We start from the raw sequence: 24590 nt of genomic DNA, 5'->3' as shown, positions 1-24590 counted from the left end.
GAGTTTTCCGGGAAAGTAGATAGATAGAAAGCAATCAAGAGAATTAGGTTGAAACTGACGAGTGAGAACTGTTTTAGTGAAATAAGGAAGAAAACATATGTAGATTTTTTCTTCTTACAAAAATAGGCAGTTCTTTCAAGGTATACATACATATTTCATAATCAAAGCACCCTCCAGAAGTTTTGTTTGGGATTTATTCGAGAGTTCCTTCTGGGAATCAGCCAGATTTCCCTTCTTAAATTCCTCATGAAGTTACGGAGATTCCATCCGGAGTTCCAACAGAAATTGAAATTCCTTATTTATTTCATTTTGGGTTACACACAAAAGATTCTCTCAATTTTTTTTAGAAGTTCCTTCTGAGATTCACCCAGCTGATCTTTCTGAAATTTGTCCAGAAGATTCCTATGGAGTTTTCTTCAGAACTTCCCGCGGGAACTCTTCCAAAGTTTTGTTTTCTTCAATCCCTTTATATATTCCTGTCGACTCAGAAGATGGCCAGCTGGCAACCCTGCCACCAACCGATTCGGAAGCGTCGCATTCCACAGTCGAGGCGTCACGGCGATACAAGTGACAGCTGTCACTATCACAGAGAGAGCTGTCAAATACCTGTTTCCAGTGATCAGTTCCACATTTTGGTAAAACAGTGAAGTGAATAGTCGGCGAGCAGCACAGCACAAAATACGTTCTAGTGTGAATTGTTAGTTAAAATTGCTAGCTTTGTTTAAAATACGGATGAAATTATTCACCGTATGTTTTCGAGTTCGCAGGCAAGTTTCGGCACGTAGACAAAGTGGAATTTGTGAATTTAGTTGTAGATATCCGACACCCAGTGAGGAAATGAGGTTAGTACAAGGTTTAGTAGTAAAGTCCACCTTTGTTAATCCAGCTAATGAACGATCCATAGTCCGCTACGCGAGAATCCTTGCCGCAGTCAGGTCATGTGAGAGTCCGTCCAGTCGATTCGTCCTACAGAACAAAGTAAGAAACAATTTAGTGCTAATATCAAAATGATGCTTGAAATCGATAATTTGTCTAGATAGCGAACGCCAGAACAAAGTCGAGAGAAACAATAGGGAGCGCCCACATGGAGAGGCCACCGAATTGTAAGTCAGTCCTCTAAATGATTATATTATGTGAATTAACCATGAATTTTATTGCAGTTGAAGCAACAACAAATATAAATATTCGCTCTCAGAACGGTCGCTTTTTGATTCACCCTACCACCCTCGACAATTCCTTTAGGAGTTTCATCTGAGGTCTCATCAGACAAACATCAAACATCAAACAATTTCCTTTAGGAGTTTCATCTGAGGTCTCATCAGACAAACATCAAACAATTTCCTCCGGAATTCTTCCGGGTAGTCTATCGAGCCCCCGTCCAGCAATTTCTCTTGGACCCTAGCAAGAGTCCATGGCTTTATTCCTGGATTTCCTCAAGAGCAAGGATTTCCCTCCAGAAATTTCTTTAAAAATTTGGCAACTCTTCTTGAGAATCAACCAAGGTTTATGTCTGGGAAACATCCAGGAGTTCCTACTAGAAACTCTTCAGGAGTTCAAACTGAAAATCCAGTAAAAGTTTCTTCCTTAAATCCTCTAGGAGTTCCTTGTGGGGACTTTTCAGAAGTTTTCTTTGATAACCTACCTGGAGTTTCTTCCAGGAGCTCTTCAAGAGTACCTTCTGGAAATTCTCCAGAAGTTTCATCTGGGAATCTTCTAGCAAATTCTACTTAGAATCTTCCAGATGTTCCTTCTAAGGTTAACCCAGACATTCCTTCTGATATTCATCCAGAAGTGCTCTTAGGGGTTTTCCTAGGAATTTTTCCTGGAAATACTTCAGAAGTTGTTTTCTGGGGCTTAGTCAAGAGGTCCTCGTGGGAATCTTTAAAGAGATCCCTCTGGGGGCCTTTTTCCTTAAATTCGATCAGTAATTCTCTAATAGATCCTTTTGGGAACCATCCAGAAATCTAATAGTCTTTAGAAGTTCTTCCCAAAAAAAAACTTTGAAGTATCCTCTAGATGTTCCTTCTAGAAATTCTCCAGGAGTTCTTTCTGAAAATCTGCCAGAAATTCATTCTGGAATTGATGCAGAAGTTTATGGAGGAATCCTTTAGAAGTTCCTTTTTTGAATCTCTCAGGAGTTTTTTTTTTTGTCAGAAATCTGTCAAGAGCGCGTTCTCAGAATCCGTCAAAAGTTTCTTCTGTGAATTTTTCAGGATTTTTGTTCAAGGAGTACTGCAGGAGTTCCTTGTTGGAATCTTTCAGTTCCCTCTAAGGCTTGCTCAGATATTCTGTCGGAGATTTCGTAGAAGTTTCATCAGAGATTTCGACAGAAGTTTTCCTGGAATTCCTCCAGAAGTTTTTCTGGGACTAGCCAAGAGATTCTTGTGGGATTCATAAAAAGTGGAAGAGTTCTAGGAGACTTTTAATGGGATTCAGGATTTTTCTCAAGAGATCCTCCTGGGAATCCTCCAGGAAATCTTTCTTTGAACTCTACCGTTCCATCTGAAATCTCTAGGAGTTCTTTGTGGGATTCATGACCATACGGTTAGAGGCTCCAGTCATCTAGGCGTTTCGTAAGCCTCAAAATGTGGGTTTGATTCTCGCTCCAATCGGAGAAAATTTTTCGTCGAACGGAAAATTCTCCACAGGTCTACTGGGTGCTATGTGTGTTGTTCGTTGCCTAATGTTAGTACGTAGTTAGCACTAGTTCAATCTGTAGACGATGTAGAGTCTTTTAAAAACCCTTCTGAGCATCCTCTCGAAGTTTCGTCTAGAAAAACTATGAAATTCTACAGGATGTCTTTGTGAAAATCTGCAGTAATTTGTGTAATCCTCCAGAAGTTCTCTTTGGGAATTTTCCAGTTTTTATTTTCAGGAATCCTCCAGAAGTTCCTTGTGGTAATCTACTTGAAGTTTCTTCTGGAGAAACCCCAGTATTAAATTCTTAGATTAATCCCCAGAACGAATTCTTAGAAAAATCCCACTGATAACCACTGCAGGTATTACTAAATAAACTTTAACATAAATTCCTAAAGAAATCCTCACTAAGGGGTCGTACACAAATTACGTCACGCTTTTAGGGGAGAGGGGGTAATTTTCAGAACGTGACGAACCATACAAAAAATAATGAGGTCCCATAGAAAAACTGTGACATAGGGGGAAGGAGGGGGGATTGACATTTTTGACTATTTTTGCATGACATAATTTGTGTATAACCTCAAAGAGTTTTTAGATGTATTAGCAGGTGGAGTTTCCGGAAGAATTTCCAGAATGAATTCCTGGAAAAATCCAAGAGTAAAACCCTGTAGGAACCCCCGCCCCAATGTAACTTCTAGAGAAATTCCTGGATAAATCCTCAGAAGGAACATATAAAGAAATTTAAAGAAATCCACAGAAGACGTTGATGGACGAATTCCTAAAGGAATCCCCAGATGAAGCTTTTAGATAAATTTCCACATGGAGTTTCTACACAAATCTCTAGCAGAAGCTTCTAGAGAAACCCTAAGATAAATATGAATCCTGAATGAACTCTTGTTAAGTTGTCCTTACACAAAAAAAGCTAGAAGAAAACGAAAAAAAAAAACACAAACGTCTCGATTTTTCGGGATAATATTTTTTATATCTCCGGTATTCGAGTCCAACCTGTAATGAGCAGGTGCCTGGCATTCTCAATTTCTCTCAGCGTAACCCGATTATCTATAACCCTGAATCAATACTAGAAAACGAAGACCTGTTATACACTTGGCAGTAATAAAAGGTAAAATATCAAAACCTCATATTGCATGTAATTTAGACAGTGCATTACAACTCTAGCTATTGCCACAACGAACGAATGGCAAGATTTGTTATTGATTTTATATTGAAACAATTGGTTTTATATGGCTTTGCTGTTTGTTACATTTTTTTGGTAATATATTTTTGGGATTCTGGCTCCTTTTACTAGCAAGTTTGTGCCAGATTTGAATACAAGTATTTACGTTCTGCGCCAATCGAGTGCGAAGATCATAGCTTTACTTCTACCTTTCAATCTCCTCACACCCGTCTGGAAAACAAGCTCCCATCTTAATATCGGCAAAAGGTTATTGCAACCATATAAAATTGCAAATGCTCCATAGAAAATCAAAAAGCGATCCATAAAGAATGAACATATGTTCCATGAAAATGTGCAATGTTACCCATAAATAATTGAAAACGTTCCATACTTTATAAAAAATGTACCGGTAAAACATAAAATTTTCTCACTAAAAGTGAAATTTTGCACCAATGAGTAATACTGAAATGCTCCATGATAAAATACAAATGCTCCATAGAAAAATGCAAATGCTCCATAAAAAAATAAAATTGTACCCATAGAAAATTGAATATTGCTCCATAGAAAAATTAAATTGCACCATAAAAAATTGAAATTGCACCCTAAAAAATAGACAAATGCTCCATAAGTATTATCAAACTGCACCACATAAAATACAATTTGCTCCATAAAAAATTGAAAATTCTCCATAACTTTAAACATTTGCACCACTAAAGCAATACAATGTCAAGCAATTCAGCCCTGTCGAATTAAATTATGAAAATATGATATCTATGGAGGATTTTCAATTTATCATGGAGCAATTCATATTTTCTATGACGTAGTTTGATAATACTTATGGAGCATTTGTCTATTTTCTATGGTGCAATTTAATTTTTCTATGGAGCAATATTCAATTTTCTATGGGTAAAATTTTATTTTTTTATGGGGCATTTGCATTTTTCTATGGAGCATTTGCATTTTATTATGGAGCATTTAAGTATTATTTATTGGTGCAAAATTTCACTTTTAATGAGAAAACTTTATGTTTTACCGGTACATTTTTATAAAGTATGGAACGTTTTCAATTATTTATGGGTAACATTGCACATTTTCATGGAACATATGTTCATTCTTTATGGAGCGCTTTTTGATTTTCTATGGAGCATTTCTATCTTGAGTATCCAATGATACCGTGGTTCTCCACATCGTACCATAAAGTAACTGGCAGAATCTTTAAGTTGTTAGAATAAGCATGAATTGGATTAACTTAAGACATTCATTCGAAAGAGAACAACTCTACGGTTTCAATAGCGCCTTAAAATTCAGTGCCAAGAAACTATTTCACACTGATGTGCTCCCTGATACACCCAGAGCGCTGTAAACGTCTATAAAACCGTAACACCCATAAAAACGCCACTCGCCATCCACTTCTGGTACTGCCGGAGCCAATTTACATACCCCTTTAGGGCAGTTCCATTGCCGCCGCCCCGTCGCCATCTGACTGCAATCAGCAGTCAGTGGCAATAACAAACTGCAACCACACATAAAATATTCCAGTTTTGGAAATGATTTTTGACTAACTGCCATAACTCATTCTCTCCGTCTACTGTTGTTAGTCGGTTGGTTTGGTTGGTTGGAACTTTCTTGACTCGCCGTCGGGTGAACCTGTTCATTATCATCTCTGACAGACAGTCGCGCAGCCGTCCGTCCATCCCGTCCGGAGTCCGTATTCATAACCAAACCACCCAGAAGGCAAATCCCGACCAATGCTTGGCTGCCGAATCCAGCAACGGACGGATCGGATGGCTGCAAATTAAATTTCTGACCCCGAAGGTTGAACACCGCAGCATCAATGGACCTTAACCGCTCGTTCGCTCGCTCGCGCGCCGCACTCACTTATCGCTCATCGGCAATCACCGAAAGAGCTCATAAAACATGAGCGTGAACGTGAACTGAACTGCTGCATTTTCTCTCTGTTGCAATGTCCGGAACCGAATCGCATCCAGAAAAACGGGCAATGGAATGGAGTGCTTGAAAAGAGATTAAATTTAAATATTACCCCGTTCTTATCACAACGATGTGGACCCGGTGCATCGCGGTGTGGGGGAAGAAACTTTAGAGTCAATAATCGTAAAAAATCGGATCGTTCCGTTGTTGCCGGGATTCAGTCGGAGGAACGGAACTTGCGTGTAGTTTGCACAAAAAACCAAAGATGACGACCGCACGGCAATGGCTTCGCGAATCATAAGGACGAAGCTGATGATGACGGTGGTGGTGAATGTGCTGGCTGTAGCTGCGATGCGATGGTGCCTGGATTACAGACGATCAGATAACACTTCTTTTATGAACTCAGGCACTTTTTTACGACCTCCTCGAGAGCTGGAGTCGCAGACGTTGGCTAGCTGGTTGGGAAGATGGATTCTGTCGAGGCCAGGTAATGATAGTACTTAGACGTGCGATGATGCGAGCCATCTAGGGACGATGAGATCGGTGCGGTGGCGGGACATTTGTCACCACTTAGCCAGGAGAGAGAGCTTCGACGACTTTGGAATGTGCGATTCTTTGGGGTCCAGGTCCAGAGGGCGAAGGCGGTTGGATTTGACGAAAAGAGACAAATTAAATTTTATGACTTCATGGAAGTCGTTGTTTGATATGAGGGACTGGAAACGAGGTTGATGGATGGGCGGGTGAATGCATAAAATTTTATTCACAAAAGGATGTTTTATTGGGTCTTGTAAAACGTGGATGATCCGATGACGGTAAAGTCTTGTTTCAAATTTCTCCAGAGTGAATTATATGCGAATGACATGCTCTTCAGCATGGTTGATGACACTTGCGAAGGTCACTTGAAGAGAAAGTTATTTCTTGAGTATTTTACCGTTCAACACGTTGTCATTTGACACTCCAGTAGCATCATTAATAAGTTTCTAGACAAAAGACAGCTTTATCTTTCTTGGTGCTTTAAAAGCACTGTGTATTCACGTATTTGACGGGTCGCATCAGCATCTATAAGTAACTCCTGGATCAAGTCCTACAAGTAATCAAAAATTGAAAGTTTTTAATAATCCTGTGTAACTCTTAGCAAACGTTGTCTATACAAAAATTGGTAGGAGACTCTGGTGTCCACTTGGGCACTACGAGAGAAATTAAAATCAGTGATTTATTTTTTTCTTATACACGGTAGAATGATGAGTAGTTCGGCTCCAGATGCACGTTCTCCTCGATTTGAGAAATTTGTACCATTAGAATAATGAGTGCGAGGATTTTGGTGTGTTGTGGTTTTTTTTTTCAGTTCAATGGAGGAGTCTAGTAAAATTTGCTATCTTGGAAGCCGTTTTGTCCCGGGGATGCTTATTACCCCAGGTTACCCTAGAGCACATGTACCTAAAAAAACTCATCTGGGAAATCCTACAAACATTCCTCTCTGTGAATTCCTCAACGAACTCCATTTGTGGATTACTCTAGGAATGTCAATTGGGAATAACCCTAGGTATTCATTTCAGGGAATCCTCCAGAAGCTGCGAACTCAACTAGAAACTTCATTATTATTATTATTATTTTATTTTAATCCATCTGACTTACGTCTTAATGAATGTGTACTAATCTAACTAGCGACTGCCGGACGTGCTGAAGCAATAATTCTGCTCCGAAACTCTGCTGAAGAAACTCCAAATTCGAATAAGTTAGCCACGTCGTTGAAGGCTCTCACCATGGCGGAAATCGGTTCATAAAAGCCAAATTGTGAACGGTGAAACGGCGTCGCAAGCATCCGGTCAAGTGTCCAACGTTGAATATGTGTAGGAGCGATTAACGGCAACTGTGCCAGAAGGTTTGGACAATCTATATCGCAGTTCAGGATTTTTGCAACAGTCACTGCTTGTTGGATAGTCCGACGACGCTCCAGAGTGTCGAAGCCTACCAAGCCGCAGCGCTCAACGTAGGGCGGGAGATTAGCGCGGTCCCGCCAAGGTAGTAATCGTAGGGCGTAACGTACAAAACGTTTCTGAATCCGTTCGAACCTATCGATCCAGTTTGCTTGGTATGGATTCCAGACAACTGAAGACGTTTCTATGATTGAACGAACCAGCGAGCAGTACAGCGATTTGAGGCAGTGGATATCGGAGAAATCTTAGGTCGTCCTCATAATGAAGCCTAACTGTCGATTGGCGCGTTCGATGATCTGCGCGGTGGTCGTTGAATGTTAGTTTGGTGTCAAGCAGTATACCCAAGTCTTTCACTTGATTGACGCGCTGAATACTAGTGTCGCCGATTTTATAATCCATGTGGACAGGAGCCGCGGAGCGATGGAATGTTATTACTTGACATTTGCTAATGCTAAGTGTCATGCGGTTTTCCTCACAGCAAATATGTCTAGCAAACTCTGCAATCTGACGCAATCCGCCGGGCTTTCGACGACAACGTAGATCTTAAGGTCATCGGCGTAAATAAGCCTACAGCCAACACCCAGCAAAGCAGCAACGTCGTTGAAATAGAGTGCGAAGAGAAGAGGCCCGAGGTTACTTCCTTGTGGTACGCCCGAGGAGTTCGTGAACCAAAAGGAGGTATATGATCCAATCTTGACGCAAAGTCTCCTACCACATAAGTAAGATTTTAGCCAACTTACAGTAGCGGTCGAGGCACCCAATTTTGCCAACTTGCACAAGAGAATGCCATGATCGATTTTGTCGAAGGCTGCCTTCAAATCCGTATAAATTGCATCTACCTGTTTTCCGTCTTCCAAATGGTTGATGCAATTAGAAGTAAAAGAGAGCAGGTTGGTCGTTACTGACCTGCCAGGATAAAATCCATGCTGGTCGGTGGAAATATACATTTTTGTTTGGGCAAAAAGGCAATCATTGATAATAGTCTCAAATAATTTTGAGCCAGCGCATAATGACGTAATTCCACGGTAGTTTCGTACATCATCCCTCTTATCGCCATTTTTGTACACTGGGAACATGAAGGATTTTTTCCACTGCTCAGGAAATTTCTTCTGCTGCAGCGACAGATTGAAAATTCTGCACAGGGGAACAGCGAGGACATCAATACAACTCTTCAAAACAATAGCGGGGATTCTATCGGGTCCAGGAGCGGTGGATGTTTTCAGCCTCTTCACGGCTTTGCGCAACATTTCATCCGTCACGAACGGCACATCGATGTCGCAAAAACTTTCAGGAACAGCCGAAGCAGCTACTGTAGCATCGTCGGGTGTTGCGCACTCCTCGTTAAAAACGCTGGTAAAATGCTTAGCAAAAAGGTTGCACTTTTCTGAAGCACTTGAAGCTACATCATCGTTGGAAAAAATCGTTGCAGGTACACCATCGTTTTGTTTTCGCTTCGAGTTGACGTAGTTCCAGAACCGTTTGGGATTATGACGCAAGCTGTTCTGCACGTTATCGACATATTGCATATATAAATGACTGTTCAACGATTTGTAAGCATTGCTTGCTGTTTGAAATCGTTGTTTGAAAAGCGGCGTTCGTAGTCTCCGATAGTGGCGCTGACATGCATTTTTCTCGCGCTTTAGCGAGCGAAGTCGTGCATTTCCCCATGGTGGTTTCGCCGGCAATCGCTTTTTAGGCACATTCGAAGACAGCCAATTCGCGATAACATCCGTATAATTCTGCACCGCAACGTCCACATCCGAACAAGTCAAAACTTCAGTCCAATCAATGCGCGCAAGAAAGTTGTTCAGCGAAGCAAAATCGATGCGTTTATAGTTCAACGGAAGCGTATCTTCGTGCTCGAAGAGAGGTTCGCTGTCACCAACGAGTAATGTTATTTCTAACGGAGGGTGCGGGCGATCAATCTTCACCAACGGAACTGCGGCTTCGGCGATGACACAAGATTTAGTGTTAGCAAACACCAAATCCAAGATGTGATTCCAAGGATTCGTCACGAAACAGAACTGATTCAAATTTAGCATAGCCATTTTGTCTAGTAAGCATGCACTCGCCGGACCAACACTGACGGGGTCAGCAGTAATAAAAGACGACTCACTCTGCTTCCACACGAGGTTGGCTTGATTGAAGTCACCACAAACGACAATCAAATCATCGTTGCCCGCAGGTCGAAGACAGTCACATATAGCATCACCGAAGCGTTTCACAAATGGAGGATTGGAACGCAACTCGGGAGGAATATATCCAGCGCAAATAAACAAATAGGAATTTGCAATATGGACACGGGTCAGCACCAATTCGAAGCCTTCTGTAGCACACCTAATCAATGAAGAGGGCAGCTTGCGATGAACGGCAATGAGGACACCTCCTCCAGACTTCTTTTGACTGTTGGTCGTATCGCGGTCATTCCTGTAGACCACATAGTGTTCGCCAAATAGTTGTGCAGACGTTATGGTTGAATCGAGGTTGGTTTCCACAAGAACAATTACATCGTATTCACTCCCGTCCACGGCAAGGAAAAGCTCGCTGATCTTAGTGCGCAGTCCACGGACGTTTTGGAAGTACACGTACATTTCACGAGTGTTTTGTGAGGGCTGAAATGATTGCACGAACGGTGGTCTGTCTTTGGGAAGATCAACAGGAAAATACTCGCCTCTGACGGAGGTGCAAGCACCTCCGCCGTCCTCCAAATATCGCGTTGCTTCATTATCATAAGCGGTATACTCTCCTCTAAAGTTCGCTGGTCCATGCGGGGCTTGATCATCATCCTAGCATTGGTCGAGTCGTAAAACATTGAGAGATATCCCATCACCGTCAGCCGACTGAAACGGATAGGAATTCGGTGCGGGATCGTCAGGTATTAAAACAAAATACTCGCCTCTGGTAGAGACCAGTTGGTCTCCACCGTCCACATTATAATTTCCTATGCTTGATTCACTTCCATGGCGTTGTCCAAAGGGGTCCCCGCAGTAGTAACCTTGTCTGGACGTCGTCTGCCGGGTTGCTGTTCAAATTCCCTGAACAAGAGTCCGGCCGGCCACGTTGAAGAGTTCAATGCTAGGGTCCGGTGATCAGGGTCCAATCCGATCTTGAAGGAGACGTAACTCAGCTTGGTAATATCGGCATCCTTAGCAACCAGACGCACAACATCGAAGGAGTCCTGCACATCCAAACAACGAGCGACGATTTTCTGCACATCCTCTACATTTACCAGTGGCTGAAATCCTGACAAGTAAAGCCAGAATTTCTGAGGTTGTGGAGGAGGTACGATGTATGGAACAGATAGGTCAGATAGATCGATCGTGTTTGTTCCGCGTTCAGCGACAGCGACAACCTGGACAGGCTGACCATTATTACCACGACGACGTTTGATACCGGTTTTAGGCCACTGCGGTGTACTAACCGATTTAGCAAGTGGGCGCTCCTTATCGACGCCCTCGACTTTCTTGCTCAGAGCTTCAACCAGGCTGGTCAACTTCTGCACTTGATCTGACAGCAAATTCAAATCCACCGATGGGGGCGGTTGTGGACTCATCGTCTCTTCGATATACGTGCAAACGCTGCGACCGTTGAGTGTGTCTCTGCATTTGGGGCAGATAAACATTGCTTGGCCATTCGAAAATAGATCTCGATTTGCCCGATTGTTGAAACCGCAGCATTTCTGGCTAATGTGAAAGTACGTATCACAAAAGCCACATCGTATTGGTTCCAACTCATTGATAACGAGGGAACATTCGCCGCAATGTTTTGGATCCATTTCTGCTTTGCTCAACTTCGCCTAGTGGAAGTATCCCACGAAGTAACGATACGAGTGTGCAGTTGGTGCTATCGGTCACGAACAATATAGCTGTACTATCGGTCACGAGCAACAAGAACGGCCGGATGGTTACTGGATTTCTCTTGTAGAACGACAAGAATCGAACTGTACTCCGGTTTACTGACGTTCCTGGACGTACGTAGTGCACAGATACAAAAACACAATCAACGAAAAACTCGATTTAACAATTAACTAACAAAAATAATTATCGTAGTTGAGACTACACAAACAACAATATTCGGCAGTGATGCCAGAAGATCATCTAGGGTTCTTCTAGGAATTCCTTCTTAGAATTGATCCAGGAACTGCCTCTGAGGTATCCTTGTGGAATTACATCAAGAAATTCCTGTTGGAGTTTTGTACCGAACCTTCATCTGAAAGATTATCTCCATAATGAAGATTCTTCATAGAATTTCTTCGCCAAATTCTTCTATGGGAATACTTCATATTCCTTTGTAGATTCTTTCTGGGAATTTATCCAAGAATTTCTGCAGAAGCTCCATTAGAGATTCTCTACAGGAGTGTGGTGATCTTTCCACTTTTTTATTATCTACCCTCATAAACTGGACATGCATTCGTAGGAAAATGTTAGCTTCTGTCTGAATGTCTGAATCTCGAGGATCTCGTGATTACCTGTTTAACAGGTAATTACCGATTATAATCGCATCCGGAAGGCAGATGTAAGAGAGAAGGTAAGATATCGTTCATTCTACCTCTCACATATAAATATAATAAAAAGCAATAAATTGATTAACTTCAACTCCGGAGGCCAGCCAGATCATAACAGGGGTTTAATCTGGGATTTTTCCGAGAATTCATTCCGGATATTCTTCCAGAAACTCCATCCAGGGATTCCACCACTTCAAAATCCATGTTAAAACTCATTGTGAGGATTCCCTCCAAAACATCCTCCGTCAATGTCTTCTGTTGATTCCTTCATTTTTTTTTTCCATGAATCCATTCTAAAATTCCTTTAGCAGTGCCTATAGTATACAACGGGTAAAACTGAGATTCCACTGAGAGTTCAATCTGGGGATTAATCTAGTAATTCCGTACAGCAATTCCCAAAAAAAGGGTAATTAAAAAAATAACTCATGGATGAGACAAGATACAGATGAAATTGCAGAAAGATTCTCAGAAGGATTCCGGAAGGAGCTCCTAGCATATTTTCAGAAGAAACTCATGAAATATTCCAAGCAAAAATTCCTGAAGGATCCCCAGAAGCAACTCCTGGAGAATTCATGAAAGCACACTCTCAGAATATCCATGTGAAGGATTCCAGTAAATAACTACTGGAGATTCACAAATGGAGCTTCTAAAGGATTCTTCGAAAACTTCTGGAGGAATTCCAGAATGTATTTCTGGCAGATTTTCAGAAGAACTCCTGGAGAATATCAGGGATGAACTTCTGAAAGGATGTCTAAATGAATTTTAGAAGAAAATTTTCAAATGGAACTTCTGGAGGATTAATTAAATGATTTTCTGGGGAATTCCCACTAAAGACTCCTGGATGATTCTCAGAAGAATCTATTGGAAAAAATCTGAACAAATACCAGGAAAAAATTCCCAGAAAAACGCTGGAGGAAACTCGTTTAAGGATCTTAGAAGGATCTCCTGACTAAGTCCCAGAAAGACTTCTGGATGAATTCCAAAAAAAAACTGGGGAAACCTCTGACGGAACATTTTTAAGGAACCTCGGAAGAAACATTTGGGTGAGCCTCAGAAGCATGAACGTCAGAAGAAAACATTCTAAGAAGAAGCTCCTGCAGGGGTTCCAGAAAAAAAACTGCTGTCCTGGAAGAGTTCCAGAAGAAAATTCTGCAGTACTCTTGAAGGATCCTACAAAGAACTCCTGGAAGATTCCCAATAAATACTTCTGAGGGGCTTTCACAAGGAATCAATAGAAGATTTTAAGAAGGAACTGCAGGTGGCATTTTGGATAGAACTCCTGGAGGATCTCTGACATAATCCTTGGAGGATTTCCTGAAGAAGTTGAATATATTCCAGAGACGGTTCTGGAAGAAACCCATTTAGAAGCACTCGGAGAAATGACATATAATTTATTGTCTTTTGCCAGCTACACCAGTCGATCAGTATGTCTGAAATATACGTAACAACTTTAAGCATTTGATGGTAAAATACGTTTAATTGGCAACTTAAGAGATACATTTGTAAGCAAAAAAAAAACAACTCATTTAAGGTGGGATTCGAAACAAAGACTTCGTATCGCTAGTCCGGCGCATTTATTAACTAAGCCTCAGAACAAGCTACGCTTCTGCAGAAAGGAAATTCAAACTCGGATCGCCAAGCGTCTTCCACAACTTGAAATGTTAGAAACTTCTAAAACAATGCATTCGCAATTTTTGCTCGTTTGTCGCGAGAACGCGGGAGACCAACATCTAAGAGTTGAAGGAAAAATAAATTTGTGAAAGACGGACCCGGTTAGGACGGCGCACAGTGGGACGAATTCAAAAAAGTGGGACATTGCGTTTTACGGAAAAACTATTGATTATAGCTATATGGTGTCTTCGGAGGAGTTTCTTAGTTTTTCAATTACTTTTCAAAGGTGTTAGGGTAAAAGGGTATAATGCGCCCCACCGGGGCAAAACGCCCCCCTTCATTTTCTAGCGATTCAAGTGCTTTTCGCATGCGTGATCGATTAGAAATCTTGAATATTGAAGAATAATTGCCATCAAGCTGATCCATTAGTTAATTGTTATAGAAAAGCAACAAAAATATCGAAAAGTCTGAAATCGAGGCTTTTGGCGTAATATTTTACCTCTTGTAAACTGACTTCATTGTAAACGAAGCTAACTCTGTTCGCTTGTGTTATTTTGCAACTTTTATGCAGTTAAACACTTGTTAAAAGACCCTCCTAGGATAAGCATGTAGTGGAATTATACCCTGGGACAGTTTTATCACGGGGCTGGACGTTTTTCTTTTGGTGGGGCGTATTGCCCCGTTTGTTTTGATAAGGCAAATTTTTGAACGTTTTCGAAAAACGTTTCAAAGCTTCAATAGCCGCCTCTCCAAAGGCATAGTTTGCATGCAACACTTCACTGACTTTAGGAACAACGATTTGCAGTGGACAATAGATGGAATAAGGCACCAGTTTTAGATATAATGCCATTTCTGCTTAGGGGGGGCATATTATACCTGTTTACCCTATATTTTTTAGGTTTAGGTGGTAATACACCAAGATAACATTTTTGTTTTTTTAGTTTGTGACCAAAATCGAATGACCTACATGGAAACATTGTCGATTAGGCCATATTGAGAAACTTTGTCCGAGACGGGAAAATTCTATCTCCAAAACTTACAAAGATATGTGCACCAATAGAAGCATATAGTGCAACACCAGCTTATTTTTTCATCATAACTTTTTTGTTTAAATTTTTTCGCCTTACTGTGCGGTGCTTGGAATCCAGTTTGACTTTCTATTCCGCAGAATAGGCTCAGTGTACCAGTTATGGCTATAGTACCTCAAATTCGCCATAGTTGATTTTCAACCTTTAAAGATACAAATCAACAAGAAAAATTTCGTGAACAATAGATCACGATCACAAAAGATGATTGTAATCATTCAAACTTCACAATTTGCTCAAATTATGGTAGAAATAAATCATTTTCCTTAACTTTTTGGCCTCCTTGCACCCTATTTCGCCATAGTGTACCAGTTATGACAAATCTCATAAGGAATGCATGTAAATAGTGCGAAGTGGAATCCAAATTAACAAATGTATCCATAACTGGTACAGGGTTCCTATCATTGGCACACGCCGTAATAAATACTAAAAGTAGTTTTGGCTCCGGTTTTATATTTTTCCTGTTAAGTATGAAAACTAATCAATCATTTGACTTATTATTTACATTCGTCGGTCTTCTTCTTATTTTTGTAGAAATAGTTTTTCTTAGGTGGTGCGATAACTGGTACAGGCACCCTAGTTACTTGTTCTGTGGCTTAGCTGGTCAAAGCGCCGAGCTAGCTATACGGAGTCGTGGGTTCAACTCGCACCAAATGGAGTTTCTACGTCTTGAAGGAATCTAATAATAATGTCATGGACTCCTGCTGGGATTTCAGATGGAAATTTTGGACCCAAAGGATTACCTGGACGATTTCAGGAAAGAACTCATTGCAGTAAGGTGCACCGGGTCAAGTTGAAATGGGTGGGTGAGATGAAACAGTGGGTTACGTGTTATCCAATTATGATAAACCATTTGAATGTGATAGCACAAAGTTTTTGAACCAAACAATCTAGTGGTAAAGGATTTTTTTCCAAAAAGTTTATTGAAATCTTTTCCAAAACATCGCATTTCAACTTTCCCCGGTGTACCTTATACCAGCAGGAACTCCTGAGGAAATCCCACCAAAAATAACTGCTAGAGGAAATCCCTGAAAAACTTCTGGAGAGACCCAACATGAAACTCCCGAAAGAATTTAAGAAAAATAATCTTGGAAGAATTCACGTGGGAACTTCTGAAGAAAACTCCAGAGGAATTTCTGGAGAATTTTCAGAAAAAAATATGGGTCAGTCTCAGATAAGCAACTTCAGGATAAATTTAAAAAAGTTGAAGTGAAATCCTGAATAAATTATTTGAGAAATTGAAATTTCTGTTGGAACTCCTGATGGAATCTCCATAACTTTTGGGGGAGTTTGAGAAGGAATATCTTGCCTAATCGTGGAAGGAATGTATCTCAAACAGAACTCCTGGAATTATTCCAGGCGTCAGGAATCATTTTACGTATCAAAGCAAAACATCGAATCTCATTTTAAGAGATTGTATATCTGCGATAATTCATGTAGGAATCAGAAACTTTTGGAGACACCCATGAAAGAACTCCTACTTACGAATCTATAAAAAGCTTCTCAACGTATTGTGAGAGATGATCATTCAGTATCACACAAGACTGTTCAGAGGAATCATGGAAACATTTTTGAAAATATCCCAGAAAATACTCAGGAAGGAATACTAAGCACTTCTTGAGAAACTCCAGAAGATTACATTAAATAATCCCATGATGTTACGTGAAAAAAATCCTAAAGAAACTTCTTCAGCAAGCTCCTCAAAAATACTTCGTAACGAATTTTAAGAGATAACCAAGTGGAATCTTGAGATAAAACCGAAAACAAATCTTCAAGGAATTCTGAACTCTTTGAGTTATCCCAGGAAAACTTCTAAAAGTTACCTAGTAAATAGTAGTAGAAATAGTTATCCATGAAATTCTTAAAGGTGTCACAGAAGCAATAACTTTTACATGAACTTCGGTAAAAGTCAACGAAGAAACTTTTGAACTCCGAGAAGAATCTCTGGAAGAAACAGCTGTGGAATAAAGATCTGGAGGATTTTCCGGTGTTGGCGGGAAGCCAGAAATGCAAGCGGTCACCGGGCTGTGTGAAGCACTTTCAAGACGCAATCAGGTTTGTGTTTTATTGCAGCTTAAACTGCAAATAACTATTTATAAATACACCTGAAGTATGGCCACTGGCCACCCTTCTTCATGATATGCCCCTATGACATTGACGTAGCCAAAATTTGTGAAAAAAATGTTCGGCTGTGCCGCTATTTTCTTTCAAACTACGAATACAATTGCTCATTACTGATTACAAAATGTAAGTGTCAAATCAAAAAAGGTAACATTGACCATTTAAACCCATCCCAGAGACAATTTTTGGCTACGCCACTGCCCTATGTTCGTCCTATTAAAAAAAAAAAAAAAAAGATTCCAGCACCGATTGTATCCGTTCTTTCTGTTCGTTTGGGTTTCTTCAGGAGTGGCTGAAAATTAGCCAGGATTCAGAAGATTCTTGTAGGGTTCCTTCAAGATATCCTTTTGAGTTTCATACAGGGATACTTCATGGGATTCATATAGGAAATTTTCTTGGGATTAGTTTAATAACCCCTGCTGGGATTCCTCCAGAAACTCATTTTTAGCTTCTGGTTTACCCCAGAGTTCCTTCCAAAATTCTTGCGAAAGTTGTTTTTAGGATTACTTCAGGTATTCCTACTGGCATTCCTTCCAGAAGCTTCTTTCGAAAAGCTTTTGAAATTTCTCAGTAAGTTATCTTGAATTTATTCAGATGTCCTCAAAGGAAATCCTTCAGGAGTCCATGCGGTATCTCTATAGGAGGTTTTTATGGGATTCCTCATGGAACTACTAAGGGAGTTCCGTATGTAATTCTCCCATGATTTTTTTTATAAAATTCACAATTAAACAATTTCTGAATGGTTTTCCTGGAGGAACTTCTAGAGGAAAAGTCTCGGAAAGAAGTTCCTGGAGGAATCTCAGGTGCAGAGATGCCAGATGAATTTCTGTTTCACTTGTTCAAATATCTGTATCCCATACAAAATTCTGGTGAAAATTCTGCATCCTATACAGTGAAAACAGTTGCAAAATGTTGTACTGGCAACACGAGATCATTACGGACGTCCTCATTCATGCCAACGCACCCGATATAGTGGCTAATGACAAAAGAGTAAAGCGGGGTAATCCTAAATATAGTTGTGGATGTTATTTTTGGTGACCTGAGTTGTCCCTAAATCGCTCCTGAGGTCCCTAGATGAGCTGAAATTGAAGAAGGACCTGAACAGCATCTTCACAGCGATGATCTTGGAACCTGAAGTCCTGGAGTATGGTTAGGCGTTCCTGCATCATCTCAACTGAAATCTTTCTCAATTCAAGGGCCCAGTTAGGACCGCACCCACCGTTACCCCTAGCTACGGCACCGATCCCCATAAACAAATGATTTAAACGGTTCGCCGAACAGAACCGTTACTCGCTGTGACACCTTTTTTCGAATGATACCAAATGCTTGTTTACACTAGGTATTATGCGAACTCGTGCGTGATACCTCCCCAAACCCCAAGTATGACCACCAGAACTTCTGGTATATGATCCAGAAGCGTCAATTCGCTTATCTGCATAACAAAGCAAAATTTGTTGTTCTGTTCTGTACTGCATCAGTTATGACGTGCATGAGGTGACCACCGTGGCGTTAAGAATTTTAATTTCAATTAGTGGGCTTTCATTTGCATGTTGGCCTGTATCCAAGTGGCTGGCACCACATGACGCGTGGGCCGTATAAATTGTTTGACCCTATCGGTCGGTCGTCATCGCTGTGCTAGTTGGCTGGCTGGCTGCTGGGAGCTATGTGTAGATACAGGTATTAGCATTTTATGATCGTCCGGGCAATTTGCAGCAGCTGTTGTTTCGGAATGATTAATTCGTTCATAAAAAAATCGAGCTAATTTCATATCAGACAACCGAAATTTGATCCTTGTTAAGATAATCACCTTTGATGAAGGTTTGAAGGAAATTGCCCTCCCTACATGCTGACACATCCACCTTATTGTACAGATAGGTGGGTAGGTACCAATCTGATCGATTTCGTCAGAATTGCCTTCCGAAGAAAATTGGCTCGATTGCTGGGTTCCCGTCTTTCACCTCTGGGGGTCCCTGGCTGGTTCAAGACACACACACACCGCAATCATCTTCAATCGGGATGCAAAGCTTGCAAAGCTCGGAATTGCCGTTTGCCTTCTGGGGGAAATCCTTGGGTGCCAATTTGGTTTTGCTTCTTCGTTATCATCAGCATCATCTGCTGGTGCTCCACATCATACCTGAGACGAAATGTAAAAGGATGAAAGCCAGACGCCAACTCACATGTCACGTCCCAAGGAGATTTTCGCTCAAGTTTGGATGGTGTTTACCTATTTTCGGATGTTTTTCAATCAAGTAGAAAACTTTTCGCCGCGTCTGGTGAGTTGATCTTTAAGCTTCATGAAAAACCTTTTCGATCCAGACACAATTTGATTTAATTTTGTAGATCAATTTTATTTTCCAATCAGAAATTATCAGCCATGAATCCTCCTGTGTTAAAACTCACATAATTGAAAACCCGTAAACATATTGTCGATCAACGAACAACGAACTTCTCACAAAAAAACCTACATCTGTAAAAACCACTCAAATTCATTCCCTTTCAGCCACCTCCTCATAACAGCGTTGGTTAACCCTTTTCACCACAAGCGAAACCAAGTGAAATACAGTGTCTTCCCGTTTTTGTTCTTCTGCTTCTTCTGCTTTCTAAATTCTTCTTAGAATTCCTCAAGGAATTCCTCTAAGGATGGAAAAAGATTCCAAGTAGAATTCTTGCAGGGGTTCCATCCGAAATACTTCAGGAGTTTCTCCGGAGATTTCTTTAGGAATTTCTCCAGGATTTTTTTCAGGAATTTATCTGGAAAATCCAACAGGATTTTCTCTGGAGATTCCTTCAGGAATTTTCGTGACGACTTCTTCATGAATTCCTACGGGAATTCCTCCGGAAATTCTTCAAGGCATTCCTCCGGAGATTCCTCCGGAAATTCTTCAAAGAATTACTCAAGGGATTCCACCCAGAATTTCTCCAAGAATCCCCCGGAGATTTCTTCAGGAATCAGTCCGGGGATTCCTTCAAGAATACCTCCGGGGATTCCTTCAGGAATACCTCCGAAAATTCTTTAAGGAATTCCTCCGGAGATTCCTTCAGGAATTCTTCCGGGGATTCCTTCAGGAATTTCTCGGGGGATTCTTCCAGGAATTCCTCAGGAGATTCCTCCAGGAATTCCTCCGAATATTCCTCCAGGAATTGTTCCGGAGATTCCTCGAGGAATTCCTCCGGAGATTCCTCCAGGAATTCCTCCTGGGGTTCCTTCAAGAATTCCTCCGGGGATTCCGTCAGGAATTCCTACGGAGATTCCTCCAGAAATTCCTCCGGGGATTCCTTCAGGAATTCCTCCGGGGATTCCTTCAGGAATTCCTCCGAGATTCCTTCTGGAATTCCTCCGGAGATTCCGTCAGGAATTCCTCCGGAGATTCCGTCAGCAATTCCTCCGGAGATTCCGTCAGGAATTCCTCTGGAGATTCCGTCAGGAATCCCTCCGGAGATTCCGTCAGGAATCCCTCCGGAGATTCCGTCAGGAATCCCTCCGGAGATTCCGTCAGGAATCCCTCCGGAGATTCCGTCAGGAATCCCTCCGGAGATTCCGTCAGGAATCCCTCCGGAGATTCCGTCAGGAATCCCTCCGGAGATTCCGTCAGGAATCCCTCCGGAGATTCCGTCAGGAATCCCTCCGGAGATTCCGTCAGGAATCCCTCCGGAGATTCCGTCAGGAATCCCTCCGGAGATTCCGTCAGGAATCCCTCCGGAGATTCCGTCAGGAATCCCTCCGGAGATTCCGTCAGGAATCCCTCCGGAGATTCCGTCAGGAATCCCTCCGGAGATTCCGTCAGGAATCCCTCCGGAGATTCCGTCAGGAATCCCTCCGGAGATTCCGTCAGGAATCCCTCCGGAGATTCCGTCAGGAATCCCTCCGGAGATTCCGTCAGGAATCCCTCCGGAGATTCCGTCAGGAATCCCTCCGGAGATTCCGTCAGGAATCCCTCCGGAGATTCCGTCAGGAATCCCTCCGGAGATTCCGTCAGGAATCCCTCCGGAGATTCCGTCAGGAATCCCTCCGGAGATTCCGTCAGGAATCCCTCCGGAGATTCCGTCAGGAATCCCTCCGGAGATTCCGTCAGGAATCCCTCCGGAGATTCCGTCAGGAATCCCTCCGGAGATTCCGTCAGGAATCCCTCCGGAGATTCCGTCAGGAATCCCTCCGGAGATTCCGTCAGGAATCCCTCCGGAGATTCCGTCAGGAATCCCTCCGGAGATTCCGTCAGGAATCCCTCCGGAGATTCCGTCAGGAATCCCTCCGGAGATTCCGTCAGGAATCCCTCCGGAGATTCCGTCAGGAATCCCTCCGGAGATTCCGTCAGGAATCCCTCCGGAGATTCCGTCAGGAATCCCTCCGGAGATTCCGTCAGGAATCCCTCCGGAGATTCCGTCAGGAATCCCTCCGGAGATTCCGTCAGGAATCCCTCCGGAGATTCCGTCAGGAATCCCTCCGGAGATTCCGTCAGGAATCCCTCCGGAGATTCCGTCAGGAATCCCTCCGGAGATTCCGTCAGGAATCCCTCCGGAGATTCCGTCAGGAATCCCTCCGGAGATTCCGTCAGGAATCCCTCCGGAGATTCCGTCAGGAATCCCTCCGGAGATTCCGTCAGGAATCCCTCCGGAGATTCCGTCAGGAATCCCTCCGGAGATTCCGTCAGGAATCCCTCCGGAGATTCCGTCAGGAATCCCTCCGGAGATTCCGTCAGGAATCCCTCCGGAGATTCCGTCAGGAATCCCTCCGGAGATTCCGTCAGGAATCCCTCCGGAGATTCCGTCAGGAATCCCTCCGGAGATTCCGTCAGGAATCCCTCCGGAGATTCCGTCAGGAATCCCTCCGGAGATTCCGTCAGGAATCCCTCCGGAGATTCCGTCAGGAATCCCTCCGGAGATTCCGTCAGGAATCCCTCCGGAGATTCCGTCAGGAATCCCTCCGGAGATTCCGTCAGGAATCCCTCCGGAGATTCCGTCAGGAATCCCTCCGGAGATTCCGTCAGGAATCCCTCCGGAGATTCCGTCAGGAATCCCTCCGGAGATTCCGTCAGGAATCCCTCCGGAGATTCCGTCAGGAATCCCTCCGGAGATTCCGTCAGGAATCCCTCCGGAGATTCCGTCAGGAATCCCTCCGGAGATTCCGTCAGGAATCCCTCCGGAGATTCCGTCAGGAATCCCTCCGGAGATTCCGTCAGGAATCCCTCCGGAGATTCCGTCAGGAATTCCTCCGGAGATTCCGTCAGGAATCCCTCCGGAGATTCCGTCAGGAATTCCTCCGGAGATTCCGTCAGGAATTCCTCCGGAGATTCCGTCAGGAATTCCTCCGGAGATTCCGTCAGGAATTCCTCCGGAGATTCCTTCAGGAATTCCTCCGGAGATTCCGTCAGGAATTCCTCCGGAGATTCCGTCAGGAATTCCTCCGGAGATTCCGTCAGGAATTCCTCCGGAGATTCCGTCAGGAATTCCTCCGGAGATTCCATCAGGAATTCCTCCGGATATTCCGTCAGGAATTCCTCCGGATATTCCGTCAGGAATTCCTCCGGATATTCCGTCAGAAATTCCTCCGGAGATTCCGTCAGAAATTCCTCCGGAGATTCCGTCAGAAACTCCTCCGGAGATTCCGTCAGGAATTCCTCCGGAGATTCCGTCAGGAATTCCTCCGGAGATTCCGTCAGGAATTCCTCCGGAGATTCCGTCAGGAATTCCTCCGGAGATTCCGTCAGGAATTCCTCCGGAGATTCCGTCAGGAATTCCTCCGGAGATTCCGTCAGGAATTCCTCCGGAGATTCCGTCAGGAATTCCTCCGGAGATTCCGTCAGGAATTCCTCCGGAGATTCCGTCAGGAATTCCTCCGGAGATTCCGTCAGGAATTCCTCCGGAGATTCCGTCAGGAATTCCTCCGGAGATTCCGTCAGGAATTCCTCCGGAGATTCCGTCAGGAATTCCTCCGGAGATTCCGTCAGGAATTCCTCCGGAGATTCCGTCAGGAATTCCTCCGGAGATTCCGTCAGGAATTCCTCCGGAGATTCCGTCAGGAATTCCTCCGGAGATTCCGTCAGGAATTCCTCCGGAGATTCCGTCAGGAATTCCTCCGGAGATTCCGTCAGGAATTCCTCCGGAGATTCCGTCAGGAATTCCTCCGGAGATTCCTCCAGGAATTCCTCCGGAGATTCCTCCAGGAATTGCTCCGGAGATTCCGTCAGGAATTCCTCCGGAGATTCCGTCAGGAATTCCTCCGGAGATTCCGTCTGGAATTCCTCCGGAGATTCCGTCAGGAATTCCTCCGGAGATTCCGTCAGGAATTCCTCCGCAGATTCCGTCAGGAATTCCTCCGGAGATTCCTCCAGGAATTCCTCCGGAGATTCCTCCAGGAATTCCTGCGGGGATTCCTTCAGGAGTTCCTGCGGATTCCTTCAGGAATTCCTCCAGGGATTCCTTCAGGAATTCCTCCAGAGATTCCTTCAGGAATTCCTCCGGGGGTTCCTTCAGGAATCCCTCCGGGGATTCCTTCAGGAATTCCTCCGGGGATTCGTGCAGGAGGGGATCCCTTCAGGAATTCCTCCGGGGATTCCTTCAGGAATTCCTTCGGGGATTCCTTCAGGAATTCCTCCGGTGATTCCTTCAGGAATTCCTCTGGAGATTCCTTCAGGAATTCCTCCGGGGATTCCTTCAGGAATTCCTCCGGGGATTCCTTCAGGAATTCCTCCGGGGATTCCTTCAGGAACTGCTCCGGGGATTCCGTCAGGAATTCCTCCGGAGATTCCTCCAGGAATTCCTGCGGGGATTCCTTCAGGAGTTCCTGCGGATTCCTTCAGGAATTCCTCCAGGGATTCCTTCAGGAATTCCTCCAGAGATTCCTTCAGGAATTCCTCCGGGGGTTCCTTCAGGAATTCCTCCGGGGATTCCTTCAGGAATTCCTCCGGGGATTCGTGCAGGAGGGGATCCCTTCAGGAATTCCTCCGGGGATTCCTTCAGGAATTCCTTCGGGGATTCCTTCAGGAATTCCTCCGGTGATTCCTTCAGGAATTCCTCCGGGGATTCCTTCAGGAATTCCTCCGGGGATTCCTTCAGGAATTCCTCCGGGGATTCCTTCAGGAATTCCTCCGGGGATTCCTTCAGGAATTCCTCCGGGGATTCCTTCAGGAATTCCTCCGGGGATTCCTTCAGGAATTCCTCCGGGGATTCCTTCAGGAATTCCTCCGGGGATTCCTTCAGGAATTCCTCCGGGGATTCCTTCAGGAATTCCTCCGGGGATTCCTTCAGGAATTCCTCCGGGGATTCCTTCAGGAATTCCTCCGGGGATTCCTTCAGGAATTCCTCCGGGGATTCCTTCAGGAATTCCTCCGGGGATTCCTTCAGGAATTCCTCCGGGGAATCCTTCAGGAATTCCTCCGGGGAGGAATTCCTCCGGGGATTCCTTCAGGAATTCCTCCGGGGATTCCTTCAGCAATTCCTCCGGGGATTCCTTCAGGAATTCCTCCGGGGATTCCTTCAGAAATTCCTCCGGGGATTCCTTCAGGAATTCCTCCGGGGATTCCTTCAGGAATTCCTCCGGGGATTCCTTCAGAAATTCCTCCGGGGATTCCTTCAGGAATTCCTCCGGGGATTCC

This window comes from Aedes albopictus, chromosome 3 (assembly GCF_035046485.1).
Source record: "Aedes albopictus strain Foshan chromosome 3, AalbF5, whole genome shotgun sequence".
In the NCBI taxonomy this organism is placed as follows: Eukaryota; Metazoa; Arthropoda; class Insecta; order Diptera; family Culicidae; genus Aedes; species Aedes albopictus.
The sequence above is the reverse complement of the archived record's forward strand: the minus strand, read 5'-3'. Positions refer to the sequence as shown.